This window comes from Macrobrachium rosenbergii, chromosome 7 (assembly GCF_040412425.1).
Source record: "Macrobrachium rosenbergii isolate ZJJX-2024 chromosome 7, ASM4041242v1, whole genome shotgun sequence".
Lineage (NCBI taxonomy): Eukaryota > Metazoa > Arthropoda > Malacostraca > Decapoda > Palaemonidae > Macrobrachium > Macrobrachium rosenbergii.
This window is the reverse complement of record NC_089747.1, coordinates 38,003,727-38,023,726: the sequence shown is the minus strand read 5'-3', so window position 1 is coordinate 38,023,726 and position 20,000 is coordinate 38,003,727. Positions and strand designations below refer to the sequence as shown.

General features: G+C 38.6%; 1 long non-coding RNA gene across 1 annotated transcript in view; it reads left to right on the top strand.

The window, feature by feature from the left end:
* LOC136840308 (uncharacterized) overlaps positions 1-20,000 on the top strand; it is a 222,224-nt gene that overhangs the window by 11,469 nt on the left and 190,755 nt on the right. The gene's annotated exons all lie outside the window — the stretch shown is intronic.

Sequence of the window (20,000 nt, the reverse complement as noted above, 5' to 3'; positions counted from 1 at the left end):
ATTACCTATCAGTCGGTCAGAAATTATCTAGGTAATACCATCAGTTTATCCGCTCCAGTGAGTGGAATGTCTCTGCCCACAAACTGTTGTTTACATGTAAGTTTCAACGGCTGTTTCAATGCCTTGACAGAAGAAATGACAGGTAAACTTGATCATGGACACTTGGCCTAAGGTTGTTGAATTCTATGATAGTAAATGGGTGTGTTAGGAGAGAGTGAGAAAGAGAGTAAGAGGAGAGGAAGTGAGTGGAGAGGGGGTTTCAGGGAAGAGAGAGACAGATAGACAGAGAGAGAGAGATAGTTTATCGAATGCCACTCAGAGTTTTTCCAGGCAGCACCAGGTTAGTCAGCCTGTATATATATATATATATATATATATATATATATATATATATATATATATATATATATATATATATATATATATATATATATATATCAATATATATATATATCAACAGATGGAACTTCTTTCCAAGAAACCTCACCCGTTTTTACATCCGTAATGTAACTGAGAAAGAAATAAAATTGACTTCAGTTGTTCTAATTACTAGAACTGTGGGTTTCCACTCGCCCCTTCATAAACTCTATCCTTCATTCCCTAATATGTTTAAGCCTTTAACCTTTCTCTCTGTTCAAATGACTGCCAAAGGCCTTGTTTCCAGGTGACCTTCATGCCTTCTTGGCAGAGTCAGACAACAGGCAAAGGAGGAGCCCCAAAAAATTGGCGCCACCCGCCATAGTGAACTTTCCACAAGCTCTGACTGGATGCCATGTGCTCAATAGAGAACATGTGACTAAGATTGACCTTTTGCAACATCTATCTGGATGCTCAGGCGTAATCCCTGAGGTTATTAATAGAGAATGCAATGGCAGGCGAGAGAAAAAAAACACTCAGAACTCCACCGAGGACAGATGTCCCTACCCTTGCCTGCCCATTAAACCCTCCGTGTGTTCGACCCCAAGGTTCGAACCAGTATGCTTTTGTAGTGGCATATCCCCCTTTATTCCCTCCTCCAGCATCAGCACCCTATTGAATGAGGACATAGTCATCTTGATGAAGGTAATGTACTGGAATAAGGTTTCTTTGTCATTCACAATTCCTGTTATTTCTCTATCTGATTTAATTTCTATTCCTACTGTGCGATCACCTTCAGTAATTTGTGTTGGAGTATCAAGTTTTCAAGTGTTAACGTAATTATGCATCTAGTGTTGAACTGAGTTATTTGGCACCATCTGTGTATTCCTTCAGTTCCCTTTGAGGGCCTTATTTTTCCTGTAAGTAACCGTCTTGCATATATTGCAGATAGACCTCAGCTGTCGAACCACTCGGCTCTATCCCATATCCTAACCCCCTCTGCAATGTTTCCTGTTATGAAGACATCATTGGCATAGAATATTTATATTGTGTAGGATTCATTCATTTAGCAGTCCCTTATTATTACCTGCCCAGTAATTCGTCATTCCTTCTGATCTGTGTTTGTTATGTGAACATAATTAGTTAAGAGAATCCTTGAGTTTAGGTAATCTTTCATCACATGAAGAATACCTTAAGCCACAATATTTCCCTTCCTCTGTTTGTCTACGAAGTTGCCCTAATATTGAGTCAGATGTGTAATAAATGCAGTAGATTTCTTGATAATGTAAAGAACCCCCTGCATTCATCCTGCTGTCGCCCCAAATCAAGTAAGTATCCTAGGGACATTTGTAGTAACTAGTGTACCTTGCCGAGTATGCAATTACTTTGCAATTACCAGTAGAATAGCAACTGCTAGCTGGTTTGCATAATTAAAGATGACCCTGGTCTTATACCTCTTTCATTTTAAGCACATGAGAAGAACCAGTTCCACAGCATAAGAACATGTCAAATATAATTGTTTAGGTTTATGCTAGGTGCGAAAAGTGACTGCAATCAATGTTAGGTAGTCGATAGACCACGTGCATGCCAAATTAGTTCATGAGAAGAGAGAGCTTATTAACCATTCCACAAGATTTTTGTGCTATTGCATGTTAGCTGCATGATTTAAGAGTAGGAAGCTAGTGAATAATTCAGTCAAAGAGTTAATAAAAAGGAATAGAGCCCCTTCCTATTCCTTCGTCCACATGATAAGGACAATTTGAAAGCCCTGAATTCCCAGACAGGCACACTGTAGGGAACCACCAAGGCTTTGACTTCAGCTATTTTTGCATCACTGGATTTATCTCTCTCTCTCTCTCTCTCTCTCTCTTTCTCTCTCTCTCTCTCTCTCTTGATTGATTGATTGATTGATTGATTGATAGGAAAAGATAGGAAGTAATTAGGAACCTAAATTTCCGATCTCAACATGAGAGAATAGTAATTCCGACATGGAATCTTCAATTCCAGGGCACATGGGCCCATCCCTAACCGTCTGCCATCTTTGATTTGTGAGTTCCATTAGGAATCCCATTGTTATAAACGCACAGCGCTCATATATAAAACCCTTTCTTTTGCTCGCTAATTTTTATCCATACGTCCGTGCACCTCACCGCACTTTTGAAATTAATTAACTTTTATTTCCTTGAGTGACTCGGATATTCCTCAAGCAAGCTCATCGTATTCCTGTAAATTTATTTATTGACAAATATATCAAAGAGAATTTCCTCTTTCATTCATCACTGTGGGAGCCCCCGAGATGGGAAAAAGGGCTGCCAAGGCAAACGCCGGACAAGTGGCCAAGAGCCCCCTCCCCCCACCCGCCTGACTCATTCATTGACAGCAGATGTCACGAGACCAGAAGTAAACATCAGTCACATGCGAGTTAAGATTTGTTTTGATAACAGATAATAATAATTTCTTTCTTCCCAACGCATAACCTCTCGGCAGTCCGGACTGCCTGTGCATGTTATAAGATTAAGGATTTTGTCTTACCCTTGTGTGTTGGAGATTTTAATATTCTGTAGGATTGATGTACTGTTTTCATTACACCACATTTAAAATTATTTGACAGCCAAGGAAAATTTCCTTTACACACTGTAAGTGTATAACCCCGTAAGCCTTTTTATTAGTTCTGCAGCGTCTCCACACAAAATAAAATATACATAAAGGCTTACGTTAGGTTGTGCTAAATTTTCGTTCATTAAGAACCCTTGAGTCTTTCAGACACCCTGAAATTTGAGTCTTATTTAGACATATTAATTTTTGTTCATTACGAACCATTGAGTCTTTCAGACACCTTGAAGTTTGTCTTATTCAGACATACTAATTTTTGTTCATTTTAAACAATTGAGTCTTTTCAGACACCCTGAAATTTGTCTTATTCAGACACTAATTTCCATTCATTTCTAATAATTGAGTCTTTTCAGACCTTGAAATTTGAGTCTTATTCAGACATATTAAATTTTGTTCATTATGAACGACTGAGTCTTCAGATACCCTGAAATTTAAGTCTTTTGAGAAAATTGAGTCTCATCAGACAACTTGAGTCTATTCAAACACGCTGAATCTGTTCATTTTGAACAATGTTGAGTCTCTTCAGACATATTGAACTTGTTCACTAGAACAGCCCTGAGTCTTTTCAGACATATTGATTTTCTAATGGGCCACGCCCATTATCTCATGTCTACGACATCTGGAGGCCAGCAAAATGAGGACTTCAAGTTCTACATGTCTGCTGGAAAGGAAATGGGACTGTCAGGAGACGCCCTGAGGGAATGAGCCCAAGAGAGAGTAGATGATGCCAAGGTAGAAAGAGAGGCAGAAAGAATAACCAGGGAGAAATGAGAAGAGTCAGAAAGACAGGAGAAGGAGAAAGAAAGGCAGGAGAAGGAGAAAGAAAGGCAGGAGAAGGAGAAAGAAAGACAGGAGAAGGAGAAAGAAATGCAGGAGAAGGAGAAAGAAAGGCAGGAGAAGGAGAAAGAAAGGCAGGAGAAGGAGAAAGAAAGACAGGAGAAGGAGAAAGAAAGGCAGGAGAAGGAGAAAGAAAGAGCTCATCAGCTTGCAATGGCAGCTCATGATAGGCGCAACACCCCAGCACCCTCTTCTCACTTAACCCTCAGCAGTGTAGGCACCCTCACAAGGAAATAGGACAAAGCTGAGTCTGAAGCCGGCGCGACCACATTGAAAAGGTCTTGACAACCTACCAGCCCTCTACTGAAGAAGTGTCTCTGATCCTGGGAAAGCACCTTGAAGGGAAGGGTGCCATTGCATTCAATGCTCTCCCCACTGAGGATCAAGGAAATCTTGCCCTTGTCTGCCAAGCCATTATAAAAGCTTTTGAAATAACCCTGACCGTTGGAGGAAAAGGTGGAGAAATATGCCCAAGGAATCTGGCCAAACCTGGTCTGAGTGGATCTTCAAAAAGACCCAGGCCCTAAAACGATGGCTAGAATCTTTCAAAGCCACTAGTGTGGAGGATGTCCTCGAACTCTTCCAGCTCGAGGACTTCTTATCTTATGCCCCGCCAGCTCTTGCCACTCGTCTATGTGTAAGGCGCCTAAGACAGTGGTCGAGTGCTGCTGTTGGGATGACATATGGGATACACATCATCCCCATCTTAGTTCCCATGGACGAAAATTATATCCCTCCTCACCTGCCACAATCAACTCCCAGCAACCTCACATGAATGAGTACCCCCATAAGAAACCTGTGAGTGGGTACTGTAAGAGAACAGGTCACTCCACTAAACAGTGCCACTTGAAGGCTGAGAATCAGTCAGAAGACCCTTCTACATCCTCAAACGGGACAACACCCCAATGAGCCACACTTGGGTCATGGACAAAGGGTAAGGAGCCTGCTCCCTACAATGGGACAGTGCCAGGTAACGATTATAGGCTAACTTATTGCCCCACTTGCAAATGCACTAATAATAATAAGTCAAGTACGCCCGCCCTTGCCTTGGCAGTCACCGACCCAACATCCTTAGGTCCTCCAGCCCAGGATCCCATATATGTGGCACCTCCCCGAGGTAGGTGCACTGCCAGCCAGGTCAAGGCATTTGATGATTCTGATGCACAAATGTCCCTCATAAGGGAAGACAAAGTTCCCCGTGGAGCTACCATTAACAGATGTAAACTCGTCACGATTGAAGGTATCAGTCACTTTAAGATGATACTTCCTACTGCCAAGTTGAGGGTCATGAGACCTCATGGATCTGAAATCTGCAGCCTCACAGTAGCTAGACACATTCCTGGAGGTTATGAATCCTCCTGGGACGGGACTTCCAATCCCCATCTAAGGGGTCCAAATCCCCCAAATCATTCATTAGGCACGAGTAAGCCTCAAACGCCTGCATTCATTCCACTCCTAGTGCCACCTGAGTGCAATGTGCAGTTGCACCCTCCATCAAGATCGATTCCAGATCCCATTCTGGTGCCCGGCCCTACCCCAGTGCCAGTGCCAGGGCCCCAAATAGATCACCCCCTGGAGATCCCACACTTGATTCACAACCTCTGCCAGTTTCACTTGGGTGCACTGAGCAGTGCCAAGCTCCATCCATCCCAAACAATGAGCAAATTCCAAGTCAAATATTAGTGTCTAACCCTGCCTTAGTGCCAGCACCAGTGCATGCCCCTGATCTCCATTCCAGAGAGCCCAGTCCAGGTCCCCTCTCTTCTCCCGGCTTCGTTCCACTAACAATGCTGGTAAGAGGGACGGATCCATCCAACCACAGCGGAGGCTCATCCAAAGGTGAGGCCTCACAACCCGTGCCTGAGTTGGTCACTCCTACCTGCGAGCCTCTCACGGCCCAAACAACCGCTTCTGCTCTGTCTCAGTCCGCCACAGGCACAACAGTGAGTAAGGATTCTGCTATGTCTCAATTGGTCAATGAACTCAAGGAACGGCGATGGATCGTGGTAGAGCTGGCAAAGAAGGCCCCGGCACCAGCCGTCAAAGCAGCCAACACGGTTGGGACTCAAATACTCTCCTCGTGCTCAGTTCCACTGATTCCCCAGCTAAGACAAACCATCAAGGTAAGAGAGGTCCGTGGAGGAAATACCAAGGGCGTGGATAATTCCAGGTAGCTTAAAGAGGGCCCCCAAGCTCTTCTGGCACCCTTGCCAAATTGGCACAGTGCCATCCCTTTGGCACCAGAAGAGGATGTCAGGGTCCTTCACCTATCTATTTTCCTTATAACTTTATCCTTTATTCTTTTCCTTTAACAATTCCCTTCCTTACTTTTGATTATTACTCAGATTTATTTTACGCCTTACCAAGACCCCATTTTGCTTTAATCCCCTCTGCCAGTGCAGAGTGCCATTGACAGATATGCCAACTGTGTAAGTCCTATGACTTCCCATTCACGCCTACCACAGCATGATACATTTAGAATATGATATGCCATTGTCATTAGTTATTAGTATATGAATGCTAACTTGGCACAGTGCCATTATCATAGATGCTGGCAAATGATCCTGCTGGAGGAGTCGCGCCCTCTGGCTACCTTTGTGGCCTTCTAAGTCTAAAGAATGAACTTAGCCATTTCCCATAGGCTGAGGAATGTAATTTCCACATATTTAATCATCATCTTTCATTAACCGTCATTGATTACTCTGAATCTGTCTGTCATCTACTCTCTTTGTGAATCTCTGTAAAAAATCTTGAATCTCAGACTCGCGACCTTGTGCTTATAGTGCCTGAATGGCATTGAGCCTTTGCTTAAGTATTGCGGAAACATCTAACCAAGTCAACGTTTACCTTACTGTAATGCCTCTTCAAGGCAGACTAACTAAATGTGTGCAAAATTCATAACTGATTATTATTAGGAGTGCATGAAGTATCTCTAGAATTAACATATAAATAATTCATTGTTTTAACTATATCATTACATTGAGAGAATATCCTGATTAATGCTGTCTTAACATAATAGGAATTTAATGATAAGAATATGCCATTTCTAGATGCAAGTATTTATTCTGCATTGATGTAAATGTCAGAGTGTTGTTTTGCCTCTTGAAATTAATTGCTACGCAGAAGTTTAAGTTAAATTATAAGGCACCAAAGGAAAATGAGAGAGAAGCAAAGTAAAGTCGTTAAGTGAGTTTGCTTGCTGATAATCATTCTCACCCTATCTAGGGTGTGAGTGCTAACTTGGTTGGGGAGGTGCAACGAATGGAACTTCTTTCTGAGCAACCTCACCCGTTTTTACATCTGTAACGTAACTGAGAAAGAAATAAAATTAATTTCAATTGTTTTAATTATTAGAACTGTGGGTTTCCACTCTCCCCTTCATAAGCTCTCTCCTTCATACCCCAAAATGGTTAAAGTTTTAACCCTTCTCTCTATTCAAATGACTGCCTAAGGCCTTTTTTCTAGGTGACTTTCATGCCTTCTTGGTGGCTTTAGACAATGGGCAAAGGAGGAGCAAAAAAAAGAGAAAGTTGGCACCGCCCACCAAGGTAAACTTTCCATGAGGTCTGACTGGATGCTGTGTGCTCGATATAGAAAACATGAAGAAGATTGACCTTTTGCGCCATCTATCAGGATGCCCAGGCGCAATCCCCGAGGATATTAATAGAAGATTCAACATCAGTCGAGAGAGAGCAGTGCTCAGAGCTCCACAGATGACAGATGTCCTTACCCTTACCTGCCCCTCGAACCCTCCACATGTTCGACCCCAAGGTTCAAACCAGTATACTTTTGTAGTGGAATCCCCCCCTTTTTTCCCTCCTCCATCATCGGCACCCTATTGAATGAGGACATTGTCATCTTGATGAAGGTAATGTACTGGAATAAGGTTTCTTTGTCAGTCAGGATTCCTGTTATTTCTCTGTCTGATTTAATTTCTCTTTCCATTGTGGTATCACTTTCAGTAATTTGTGTTGGAGCATCAAGTATTAATGTAAGTATACATCTAGTGTTGAACTGAGTTATTTGGCACCATCTGTGCACTCCCTCAGTTCCCTATGAGGGTCTTATTATACTTGCAAGTAACCGTATTACATATGTTGCAGATAGACCTCAGCCTTGGAACCACTCGGCTCTATCCCATGTGCTACCCACGTCTGCAGTGTTTCCTGTTATGAAGACATCATCAGCGTAGAATTTATCCTATGTAGGATTCATTCATTTAGCATGCCCTTATTATTACCTGCCCAGTAATTCATGATTCTTTCTGATCTGTGTTTGTTATGTAAATATAATTAGTTAAGAGAACCCTTGAGTTTATATAATCTTCCCTCACATGAAGACGGCCTTAAGCCACAATATTTCCCTTGCTCTGTTTGTCTGCGAAGTTGCCTTACTATTGAGTCAGATGTGTAATAAATGCAGTAGATTTCTTGATAATGTAAAGAACCCCCTGCGTTCATCAGTTGCCGCCTTGAACTAAGTATCCTAGGTCATTCGTGGCAATATATATATATATATATATATATATATATATATATATATATATATATATATATATATATATATATATATATATATATATATATATATATAATGATCAAGATATCCTTACAGGTAGGCAGCAACAAGTTGCTGTGGTCAGGATCTTTAGCAAACTAAGATTTATTGTATCTGAGTGCCACAGAGTAGTGCTCTTGATCCGCTGTTATTTTTGAGCAAACAAGTGTCATGTTTGTTAGCATGGAAAACAAAATTATTCTGTATAGTGATGATGCAACGGTTGTTGGTGTAATGAAGTCTCCAGTGAAATAAAACACTATTGATTAGTAGATCTCCCCATCCTCCTTTTAAGGTGGATGGTACTCTGGTAATTGAGACTGAAGCTTTAACCGTACTTCATGTAACCTCTGGCTCACTTTTTACTTTTGGGAAACATCTAATGAGAGTGTCAGCAAACATCGCACGGAAGTAAGATGTACGGAAGGCCTCTTATATTTATAACAGTGATAAAATCAATGCAACCAGTTTTATGTCATTTGTATTTCTTTATCTGAATACCCTTCTCCGGTGGAGATATCTGCCTCTGTCGGGGGGATTTACCTGATTTAGACAGGATGATTCGTGGTGGTAGGATTCTTTTCCCTAACCTCAGTCAATTATGACTTGGACCATCGACTGATGGTCTCTGTTTTGTAACTTTTTCATAGGTTGTAATCTAACGGAGATCTTTCACATTCACAATTGATCCCTGATCTTTTCTTGTCGAGAGCGACCAGATTTACTGAAAAACACTACCCCTGTGCAGTAAATGTGCCTCGCTGCTGAACTTTTCAGTTCCAGAATTGTGGAAAAGTGTCCCTGAGGATGTTGTGCAATTGGAATCTCAAAAGTTTAAGTAAAGATGAAATGCATTACGGCAGTAAAAAAATTCTCCCCGTATCTTAGAATTTAGTTACATTTTTATCTATTTATTTATTGATCTGTTAATTAGGTCTTTTTTTTCCTGGATTTCCTATTACCTTCTATTACCACTTTCACTGAACACCATATTCTTTGGAAGCTTGAATTTCAAGTCAATGGCCCCTGTGGGCTTGTTCCATATGGATAGGTTTAATCTGTTGTATATTAATAACATATAAATATATTCTTCCATTTCACACCTACTCTTCCCGTCTTCTCCTTAAACTCTGACTCTCCTCAAAGCCTCTTTCTTTTCGTGTGTGTGTGTGTGTGTGTGTGTGTGAGGAAATGAAGAAGTAACGAGGAAAGGAAGGGTGGGAGAGGAAGAGGTGAAAGAGAGAATAGAGCACGAAAAGAAAGAGGCTTTGAGGAGAGTCAGGGTTTAAGGAGAGGACGGGAAGAGTAGTTGTGAATTGGAAGAATAATAAAGAAGAGGAGAGCGTGGGGAATGGAGGAGTCGGGGCGGAAGAGGAGTAGAAGGGGAAGGCAAATAAGGGAGGGAGGAGAAGAAGAAGATAAAGATGAAGAAAAGGAGTTGAGAATTCACAGGGAACAGAAGGTGAATATGAAAGAGAACAACGAAGAATCACAGGAAAAAGGAGAGGTTGATGAGGAGGATGGAGAAAAGGGGGAGGAGAGAGGAAGGATGGAAAAATTAAGAAGAAAAATAGGAGAGCGCCATGAAAATATATGTGCGTGTTGTGTGTGTATGTGTGTGTGTATATACCTGAACGATTGTTGATTTAATACTTAAAAACCGAAATAATTGTCACAAGAACTATGCATATCAATACAATGCACCAGGAAGAGAGAGAGAGAGAGAGAGAGAGAGAGAGAGAGAGAGAGAGAGAGAGAGAGAGAGAGAGAGAGAGAGCATAAATCTAAATGGGAGAAATAGAAGGAATGCTGGAGCCACAAAAGGAAAATGCCTGTTTTCATGACCACATTCGGTGTTTCCTGTGTCATTGCTTTGTTGAGAAATATTCTCATTAACCATCTTGCAACCAATTAGTATTTTTATTTGCTTCTCGGTATTAAAGATTTCTTAAAGACTTCTAGAACTCCAAGAAACAATACATACAAAAAATCATATCCACCTATCTATACCGCCATCACCATATCTGACAACACCATGCACTCAGGGAGCTTCTGTGAAATTCTGCTTGTCGTGTCTTTCCTGTGATTGCACTTCCGCGAAACTCCACTTGTCTCCAGCTTCCTGCCTCAGTTCTCATTCAAGTACGTCTGTGTCTTCCAGCTCCCCTGGTGCTTGAATGAATCTAGCTGGTACTATCATGTACTGTGGGCTGTGCAAAGGGCATGTCTAAGTCATCTCCATCTCCTTTATGGTATTATTCTTACTCTGTTCTGTACTATGACTCCTAATATTCTTCTTAAAGCTTTATTTAAAAAAAAAGACAAGATCTTTTGTGTACATATTCTTACTATCTTATGTTATCTTAGTCAGTTTGATTCCATATTTTTTTAAGCCTGGCCATCCTTTGATTTTTTTTTTACTAAATTCCAACTCATTAGAACTGTACTGGACATCATTGTTCTTAAACATTTTCGACTTTATATCACTAATTGTTCCTTCTCTTTCTTTTGGTCTTCTTAGAGTTGCCTTAAGCACTCTCTCTGTAGATAACTATGATGCACTCTGTTAAGCAGGTTTTGTTAATCTTGTGTTGTTTTCTGGTTGAAACAGCATCATCTGCATATTCTTATTACATCAAGTTTCTGTCACTACTCAAATCAAAACCTTCTCTTCCATCTCCGACAATTTTTCATAATAAAATCTATGAGAAGGACAAAGAGCAGAGGTGACATAACATTCCCTTGTAGCATCCTACTATTGAATGCAAAATAATTGACTCCATCGTCATTAACTTTGCACCTTTGACTTCCACGTATTCTTTCAATTAGTTCCACAGATTTAACGTGAATGCCATAATGATGCAAGACCTGCCATTATATTAGTCTGTGGAGGCACTGAATTGCCAACTTGTAATCAACAAAAGCCGCCAGTTGGGTATTCTTTAAATTTCGAACGCGGCTACATTTTGTCTCACCACACAATTGATCTAAACAGCTCCTGAATCTTCTAAAACCAGATAGTTCACCTACAGGCATTTTATCAAATTCTTTCTCTGGCTTGTTGAGAATGGGCATTAATAGCTAGTTTCATCATGACTTCTTAGTTAGGAAGTTCAGTCGAGTTACCTTGATTTAGTATCTTGGCTAAACTCCCAGTGTCAGGTTATCAGGCATCTTTTCTTCATTCCACATTCTGCAAAAGTCTAGTTAGTATGCCTCATATACTGATTTCACTTCAAAAACCGTGAAATGATTTATTAGTACATTCAGGCCTTCTTCAGCTTCTGTACAGTAAACAAACCATGACTTATAAACCCCGCCCCCGCCACTACAACCACCACCACCACAACCTTGTTTATTTATCCCATCACTTCTTTCTATACGTGTTTTTTATTTTTATCTTTTCACCGATAAACATTTCATTATAGTTCTGCGCTTTACCGTAACGCCAATACCACTCCTGGAAAGGCTGGAATATATGTCTGTCAATATCGTCCGCCTTCGTTTACCCTCTCTCGCTCGCTATACCACGTGCTTCGTTTTACTTTGCTATCAAGACTTGAGTTTTTAGCACTTTAAACTTTGCGTCCTTCTTCTTCTCCCCGAAACTAGTAAATTTGTTTTTGTCCATTCCCTATTGTATCTCAGCTCTCATGTAATATCAAATGTTTTCATCTTGCTACCCAAATCCCATCACTGTCTTCCCCACATATTAATATGCATTCCTGTCCAGCCCTCAGTGATGGTTTGCACCTCTTCAGTTGTGGTTTCTAGAACAGCAAATATCGATGTTCATTTATAACACTTATTGCATGAAACATTGGTACTCTGTCAACTTTTATTTTTGATGCTCTTCATTTCAACTTTAGTATGGCGATAACAAGCTGGTTATCACTTCTGACATCTTCTCTTCTATAGTTCCCAGCATTCCTTGGCATTCCTTTTTCTCTTCCCGTGTTCATTGTTGCCCATGTGTCGGAAATTATAACACCTAGTTACGATGATTTTGAAACAAAAGTTAATAAATTAAGTCAAATTTTCGTTCGCAGTCTCTCCTCGATACCTTCATTGTTTCTACCAATTTTTGGAATGATATCACCAGCAACAAATCCCCTACCTCTCTAGTGGCATAAAAATTTATCTTTCACTTCTCCAGCGAGTTCATTCACCGGTGCATAGCACACTACAATACTCATTATTCTGCTTTGATTTAGACCTCCAGAGCAGTAATCTTTTGCTTACTGCTCTTCAGTCGGTCAGTGCCTTTGTGTACTAAGATCATATCCACTATGATACGAATGCCATCTGCTCTTCCGGAACGAACAAACACAGTGCCCTCTTCCAGTCTCTCTTTATCCATTCATGTGTACAAACAGCTAAGATTTCTAGCCCATATCTATTGACTTCATTTTCGACCTGCTCTATCTGCCCAGTTTGATTCATCTGATTAAAAAATCCTGTAGGTTCTAACTCTGCACATATCCCAGGATCTAGGGTAATTACAGACATACAGACACACACGCACACGTGCACACACACGTGCACGCACAGACACATATACATATATATATATATATATATATATATATATATATATATATATATATATATATATATATATATATATATATATATATATATATATATATATATATATATATATATATACAGGGTGTTTCAAAATTAAAGCTCCCCCTCTACAGCATAAACTAAAATTGAAATGGACAAAAACAGAAGTAATTCAGAACAGGTGTTTATTTAAGTTTCTCTCTGAGTGTTTAATATTTTTTGTGGCCTCAATCTGCCTGTACCACAGCCTGCATTCTTGAGGGGTATGATTTCAGCAAATCGCAAAAAAGCTGAGACTCAAGCTCCATTTCCCTGAGCACTTCGGTCGCCTCCCTTCACAGGTCGTTGAGGCTTGGTATACCATCATAGTTCACTGTGCATGCTTCAACATGATCCTTTAAGATACTACCAATGTTTTCACACTCATTAAGGTCAGGGGAGCTACTTGGAAATTCACTTGATGAGAAGAAATCGATACCACTGTTTCGAAGCAGCTCCTGTGTCTGAAGAGCCTTGAAACATGGTGCCTTATCAAGCAAAAATGTGACTTCTTCAACAGATAACACATTTTCAGGATCTTTGAGGAAAGGAAATACTCCACCAGTAAGCACAGTTTCTCTGAAGTATTCGCCATTCCATGACTGCCCTTTTTCTTTGATGATCCACATTGACCATTTGGATGTGAAACAGAAAAATTCCCAAGCATTCAGGAAATTTCACAACTTGGCGATAGCGCACGTCATCACTGATATCATCCAACTTTGCAGCCCAAATGATGTAATTTTTATGATTTGGCTTCCTGACTGTGTAAATGAAGAATTCATCAGATGCGGCATCATAGAGAAAGTCAGCTTCATCCCAATCTTTAAGAAATGAACCACAAAGCCATGCACAGTCTTCTCTTTGTTGCTGAGTGATGTTGGGCTTGCTGATAACATGAAATGGCTTGATACCAGATTTTTTCAACTCACGATATACAGCACTATAACTTCTCTTCTTTTCCCTTTTTGTTTCTAGTTCAAACGCCAATTTACGTAAAGACTTTCTTGGTTTACCCACTGCCTCAGCTATGATGTCTTTTGACTCCTGAGGAAGGACTTCAGGCCTTCCAAGATTCTCACTCTTTTTGCGATGACAGTCATATGGATTTTTGTTCCAGTTTCTTTTAACAAAGGATTCATCTCTTTTAATGTATCTAGCTATCCAGGAACGTGAAATGAATGATATGCCACCATCCCTGGCCTCTCTGAAGGTTATAGCCCAGATTCGGTCAATCCATCTGATTTCCTCTGAGTGTTTAGCCATGGCTATATCTAACTCTGTCACTCAGTCTGAAAATACAAGAAATGTAAAATATAAAATAGCTTAATAGAGACTTAAAATAATGTACTTGGAGATAGGCTATAGCAGAAAACTTCACAACTCTCCATTTGTTCTGTGGAGGGGGCCTCTAATTTCAATACATATAGTATATATATATATATATATATATATATATATATATATATATATATATATATATATATATATATATATATATATATATATATACATACATATACATATATTATAATTACTTTTGCATGTGATTCATTTATCACAGATTACCACAGGAGAAAAATAAGAGACAATGTGTAGGTCATGACCGGTTTCGACTTTATTTCCAAGCCATTGATGAAGGACTGATGCATAGTATTAGAAGTCACAAATATATATACTACAGAAACAGTACTGATGAACAGATACAACCGTTGGAGACTACAGATCCACCCACAGGCGGGTGTCAAGGTAAGAGTGGCCTTGAAAACTCATTTGGCTAAAAATCACAATATACTCTCACGGACAGCACTGATAAATGTACCGACCGTAGGAGACGACAGATCCACATCTGACAGGTGTCAGGGAGGCTGGACTGGAAAACTCATTAGCACTGCTGCCCCCGTACTGTGTTTACAAATTTGATAATCTTATGTGCATACATCCCTACTGCCAACCTTAAAAATTAAACAATATACAAATTTCTTTTGATATTAAAGGATCAAGTTTATACATCCCTTGACTGTTACTCATATTATGACTGTAACTTTCTTTTATAAAGCTAGATTCATTGATATTCCTTTCCAGTGTATTATTAGAATATACAATCCTTTTTGCCCCTTCCCAGATGATAGCATGATTGTTCTCACTAACATGCACAAAAAATCACTTTCCCCTGTGCATATCTCACACATTTTTTAGGCTGCTGTATTCTCTTTTCCAATGCTTTACCCATTTGGCCAATATAAAAGTTGTCACAAGACTTACATGGAATTTTATATACACACCATTTAGTATTGTCGGGAGAGTTCTTGATAAGTACATGTTTCATTGTTTTATCGTTCTTAAATGCGACAGTAACACCAAAATTCTTAAGATGGGGGATATCTCTCATATTATCATTATAAAGCAGTACAAGCAAATTTTTTGTGTTGTAAGGTTCTTTTTGGTTTTGATACATAGTCTTTTTTGCCACTTCTAATACACTCAGGATATTTCAATATCTTGCCTGTATTCCTAATCTTATCTCTTTCCTCATCAATAATTCCAGAGCTACATACACGTAATGCTCTTAAAAACATAGGTGAAAACACTGATTACTTAAACTTATTGCTTTGTCCGGAATAGAAATGCACATAGGAAGAAATATTAGTAGGTTTTCTATACAAACTATATTTAAACCCATTACAATTTCTTCGTATGAGGACATCCAAAAAGGGTAAGCACCCATCATTTTCCATTTCCACAGTGAATTTTATTGATGGTACTATAAGATTTAACTAGGCAAAAGTTATTTAGATCTTCGTTCCCTGGCCATACAAATTATGTCGTCAACATACCTAAACCATGTTACATTGCTTGGAATTATGTTGTCTAATATTTTCTTTTCAAAAAATTCCTTATATTAGTTACTTAACACTGGGGATAGAGGGTTTCCCATTGCCATACCAAAATTTTGTGAGTAAAGTTTACCATTAAATTCAAATTTACATACTTTCACACATAATTTAATCAGCTCAATTAAAGTGCTTTTAGAAAATGGGATATCCAGCTGTGTGTTCTCTAATAGTTCCGATAAAAACTCCTTTGTGAATAGTGATACTACATCAAAACTCACAAGCCTAGATTCACTATTAATCTGGACACGGTTTAGTTTATTTATCAGGTCCATATTATTCTTGATATTGGCATTTGAGATGGTACACTACTTACCAACTGGTTCAGGATATCCACTAGGTACTTCGCTAGTACCTTTGTGAATAGTGATACTACATCAAAACTCACAAGCCTAGATTCACTATTAATCTGGACACGGTTTAGTTTATTTATCAGGTCCATATTATTCTTGATATTGGCATTTGAGATGGTATACTACCTACCAATTGGTTCAGGATATCCGCTAGGTACGTCGCTAGATTGTAAGATGCGGAACCAACTGATCTGATAATTGGCCTGGCAAGAAAGTTTGTTTTGTGGGTTTTTATTGTACCATACATTTATGGTAGCAAATGGAGAGGTCACATACAACTTCTTTATAAGGTTTTCGTTATCTTTTAGCAGGTTTTTCACTTTCCTTTTAAAACCACTATCCATTTTTCCTATATATTCACTTTTGCTTAAAATTACAAGAGCACCTGATTTGTCTGCTTTTGTCATGAGTATATTTTTTTTTTTTCAGTTCACTGATAGCAACTATAAATCTTTTGGGGACGTTTATAGTGTCTGAATTTTTCATACTTCCATAAATCACTCCTTAACTATGTTCACTTCTTCACTAGTTAAATCACTATATTTTTCCAAATTGCACATTCCTTTGGTAATTTCTACATTGTTCCTTCCGCCAGTTGATAAAGCAAAATTTAAACTGTAGCCTAAGGCACCAGTTACATTTCTATCCAGATGTTTGTTTGATAAACTGACGACACATTCATGACTGGCGTTGTTGGTCAGAGGTATTTTTTCAATACAATGAAATTGCTGATTGAAAGAAGCCCTTACAATCTTACTATCTAGTGAAGTACTTAGTGGATATCCTGAACCAATTGTTAGGTAGTGTACTATCTCAAATGCCAATATCAAGAATAATGTGGACCTGATAAATAAACTAAATCGTGTACAGTTTAATAGTGAATCCAGGCTTGTGAGTTTTAATAGAGTATCACTATTCACAAAGGCACTAGCTGATGATCTGCTGGAGTTTTTATCGAAACTATTAGAGAACACACAGCTGGGTATCCCATTTTCTAAAAGCACTTTAATTAAACTGATTAAATTATGAGTGAAAGAATGTAAACTTGAATTTAATGGTAAATTTTACTCACAAAATTTTGGTATGGCAATGGGAAACCCCCTATCCCCAGTGTAAAGTAACATATATGGAATTTTTTTAAAAGAAAATATTAAACAACATCATTCCACGTAATGCAACATGGTTTAGGTATGTTGACAACATAATTTGTATGGCCAGGGAACGAAGATCTAAATAACTTTTTTTGCCCAGTCAAATCATGCAGTTAAGTATACCTTAGTTTAACCAGACCTCCAAGCTGATTAACAGCTCTCCTAGGGCTGGCCCGAAGGATTAGACTTTATTTTACGTGGCTAAGAACCAATTGGTTAACTAGCAACGGAACCTACAGTTTATTGTGGAATCCGAACCACATTATACCGAGAAATGAATTTCTATCAACAGAAGTAAATTCCTTTAATTCTTCACTGGCCGGACGGAGTCTTGAACTGGGGCCTAGCAGAGTGCTAGCCGAGAATAAATCATGTAGTCCCATCAATGAAATTCACTATGGAAATGGAAAATGATGGGTGCTTACCCATTCTGGATGTCTTCATACGAAGAAACAGTAATGGGGTTAAATATAGTTTGTATAGAAAACCTACTAATATTTCTTCCTATGTGCATTTCTATTCCGGACAAAGCAATAAGGTTAAGAAATCAGTGTTTTCATCTATGTTTTTAAGACCATTACGAGTATGTAGCTCTGGATAAATAATTAATGAAGAAATAGATAAGATTAGGAATACAGGCAAGATATTGAAATATCCTGACAGTGTATTAGAAGTGGCTAAAAAGGCTATGTATCAAAACCAAAAAGAACCTTATAACACAAAAAATTTCCTTGTACTGTCTTATAATAATAATATGAGAGATATCACCATCTTAAGAATTTTGGTGTTACTGTCGCATTCAAGAACAATAAAACAATGAAACATGTACTTATCAAGAACTCTCCCAACAATACTAAAGGGTGTTTATATAAAATTCCATGTAAGTCTTGTGACAACGTTTATATTGGCCAAATGGCTAAAGCGTTGGAAAAGAGAATACAGCAGCCTAAAAAATGTGTGAGATATGCACAGGGGAACAGCAGTATTTTTGTACATACTAGTGAGAACAATCATGTTATTGACTGGGAAGGGGCAAAAAGGATTGTATATTCTAATAACACACTGGAAAGGAATATCAATGAATCTAGCTTTATAAAAGAAAGTTACAGCCATAATATGAATATCAGTCAAGGGATGCATAAACTTGATCGTTTAATATCAAAAGAAATTTGTAAATTGTTAAAATTTTAAGGTAGGCAGTAGAGATGTATGAAAATAAGATATCATATTTGTAAACACAGTGCGGGGGCAGCAGTGCTAATGAGTTTTCCAATCCAGCCTCTCTGGCACCTGTTAGGTATGGATCTGTAGTTTCCTATGGTCGGTCCCTTTATCAGTATTATCCCCTGAGGGTATATTGTGATTTTTAGCCAAATAAGTTTTGAAAACTACTCCTACCTTGACAACCGCCTGTGGGTGGATCTCTAGTCTCAGACGGTTGTGTATGTTCATCAGTACTGTTTCTGTAGTATATAAATTTGTGACTTCTAATACTATGTATGAGTCCTTCGACAATGGCTTGGAAATAAAGTCGAAATCAGCCAGGACCTTATTTTTCACCTGTGGTAATGTCAGATATATATATATATATATATATATATATATATATATATATATATATATATATATATATATATATATATATATATATATATATATATATATATATATATATATATATATATATATATATATATATATATATATATATATATATATATATATATATATATATATATATATATATATATATATATTCTTACGTTTGGCCACAGTTTGTTACTTTGATGTTGACGAACTATTGATTATGATAAGCCTTGAACAACACTCACCATGGTAACCACTAATTAAACACAAAATCACAGGTAAAATTAATGTTAAGTCGCCAATTGAAATTTCTAATCACTACAAGATTCTACTTTGCTGCACACAGGTTATGGCATTGCAAACAATAGTACTGACTTGACTCTCAATAAAGAAAATCGATGGTACAATTTAACTGCGAAACAAAATACTGATTCTACTTGCAAATAAGAAAATCAGTTATGCAGTTGACAGCAGAATGGAGAGCCTGTGGCTCGGGTAATACAGCATATAGTTCCCTTGGTATATCAACTGCAACTAAGTATCTCTTGCAATACTGCACGTTGCTAAGCTGGCCCACAGTAGGTCAGAATTCTCCAGGCAAGTTGGGTGTTCAGGAACACGAGGTTGAATGATATAAACATCTATGGAAATAGAATAGTCCCAGATAAAGCTTCGTAGAAATGTGGGTTCCCTTAATAGCAACTATAAGCACATGGGAGGAATAACGCAAGGTTCACTATGAGCAAGGGACAATTAAGTCACGGAATTAATGCACACAGGGAAGCACTTGGACGCTGGGTAATGGAATATCTAAGAGTATTTACTGGGGAGAGAGAAACTATGAAATAAAATGAGAGATTCAGGATAAGGAAAAGAGAACTGGCAACTTGAATGCCAAACAGATGTACCGTGGGTTGCCTTTGCAAGCGCACTTTGCAATAGGGGCTGGATGATGCAGAATGTTGTCCTTTTATGCCTCACTTGGCTGCTGGTAGCCTGGCTGCTGGTAGCCTGGCTGCTCTTAGCCTGAGATTTCCAGTCCA